Here is a 2212-nt window from a genome sequence, read left to right on the forward strand (position 1 = left end):
TTTCAGTATAAATAAACTGATAAAAGTATTCCTTTCCATTATCTGATGGACAGAGAGAACCTCACAAACAGATTGATATTGATTTGGAATATTTTTAAAACTTCTGAAGAATTGAAAATTGGGTTTAGTTTGCCTCAGAGGCTTCCTAGTAATTTATTCAATGAAATTATTAACTGTTTAAATTATAACTGTGTGATGAATCAGGAGTCGAGTAGTTCTGGACGAGAGATCTAGTCTGTGTAACCCTCTTGAAAGTCACGGTTTAAAGGAGTTTGTGTTCAGTAATGCTATCAATGGTTTTCAATACCATTGACCATGGTATCCTTTTGGGTCAGCTATGGGGGCTGTGGCTGGGCGGCACAGTTTAGTGCTAGTTCTACTCCTTTCTCAAAGCTGGTTCCAATTGGTGTTGATAGGGAATGAGAGGTCCAGCCTTTGGCCACAATCTTGTGGCATGCCACAGGGCTTGGTACTATCTCCACTCTTTTTCATCATCCATAGGAAATGACTGGGCGCGATCATCTGTCACTAGATGATCTGCAGTATTCTGAAAATACTCAATTCTATATTTTCACTCCTGGTGACCCATGTGATACTATGGCTTCCCTCTTGCGGTGCCTGGAAGCTGTGGGGCCTGAATGGGGAACAACAGGCTTTGACTGAATCCTGGTAAGACGAAACGGTTTTGGCCCTGAGATCTGTCATATTTGGGTGGGGTGGCACTATCCCAGTTTGCAATTTGAGGGATTCTCCTGGATTCAGAACTCCTGCTCAAAGAGCAGGTGGCAGTTGTGGCTAGAAGAACCTTTGCACAATTTTGGGTTGTGCACCATTTGTGGCCTTTCCTGGATCAGGATTCCCTGCAGTGTCATCTCACAATTGGACTATTGTAATGTGCTCTACACAGGGCTACCTTTGAAAGGCATTTGGAAGCTACAGTTGGAGCAGAGTGCAGCGGTTCAGGCAGTTCTTGGGGCCCAAAGAATGGCCCATATAACATCACTACTCTGCGAGCTGCGTTGACTGCCAGTCTGCTTCTAGGTGCAATTCAAGGTGTTGGTAATCACCTTTAAAGCAGCTCAAAGCATGAGTCCAGGCTACTTGAGGGACTGTCTCATGCCACTGGATTGGCCATCCCACCTGTGCTAGCAGAGGAGGCATGCTACAGGCCCGACTATTCTGGCTGGCATGTCCAGGAAAAGCCTTCTCTGCTGTTGCACCTGTCTTCTGGAATATTTTTCCCCCAAGTGAGGTCGGCCCTAACCCTCCTGACCTTTTGTAAGGGCCTAAAGACCTGGCTCTACCAGTTAGCACGGGAGAGCATCACAGTGGAGCTGGTTGATCGAGTAAAAATAGATCCCATCTCCCTCCCGATCCTGCCCCTGCCCTCCCATCTGTAAATGGATTTTAGTGGTTGGCATTAACTTATTTATGTTTTAGTATGTTTATGCATATGATTGTTAACCACCCAGAGTCTAGGAGAGAAGCAACCTAGAACTAAGGAGAAATTTCCTAACAGTGAGAACAATTGCCTTCAGATGTTGTGGGTGCTCCATCACTGGAGGCTTTGAAGAAACGTCTGGAATGGAACAGGGTCTCCAGCTTGTGTAGGGGGTTGGACTAGAACAGTGTTTCTTAACTTCAGCAACTTTAAGATGTGTGGACTTCAAATCCCAGATATGCCCAGTTAGCATAGCTGGGTAAGGATTTCTGGGAGTTGAAGTCCATACATCTTATATTTGACAAGGTTGAGAAACACTGGACTAGAAGATACTTATACTTTATTACTCCATATTGTTCCATCAAATGTACTAAAACAGGAGCTTATTTGAACCCAGAGTTCAAAGGTAGGGATGTTAGTAACTAATTACCTTGTACTGATAGCAGTAAAAGAACATATTGATTAAAAAAAAAAAGGTTAGAAAAAATATGTCATTTAGATGCGATTGAGGCTCCAGTTAGCCTTTTTCTTTCAATCTTGTCTCATTTAAACAGTTTCTGGGATTTTTGAAGAGGACAACAACTGAGAAGAGGATGGATCTGACATGGACAGAAGTTCTACTTCTTCTCTGTATACTTTTCACCCTTTTTTCATCTTTCCAAATGTATAAGAAAAAAGGGCAGCTGCCCCCTGGACCTACTCCATGGCCTATTCTGGGGAACATCTTTCAGCGAGATGTACTACCTCTGTATAAATATTATGAAAAGGTAA

General features: G+C 43.2%; 1 pseudogene; it reads left to right on the forward strand.

The window, feature by feature from the left end:
• Nucleotides 1-2007: 2007 nt before the first annotated feature.
• The window catches only part of LOC107286781, a 10093-nt pseudogene continuing 9888 nt past the window's right edge, over nt 2008-2212 (forward strand).

This window comes from Protobothrops mucrosquamatus, unplaced genomic scaffold (assembly GCF_001527695.2).
Source record: "Protobothrops mucrosquamatus isolate PMUCROS unplaced genomic scaffold, P.Mucros_1.0 scaffold325, whole genome shotgun sequence".
NCBI lineage: Eukaryota > Metazoa > Chordata > Lepidosauria > Squamata > Viperidae > Protobothrops > Protobothrops mucrosquamatus.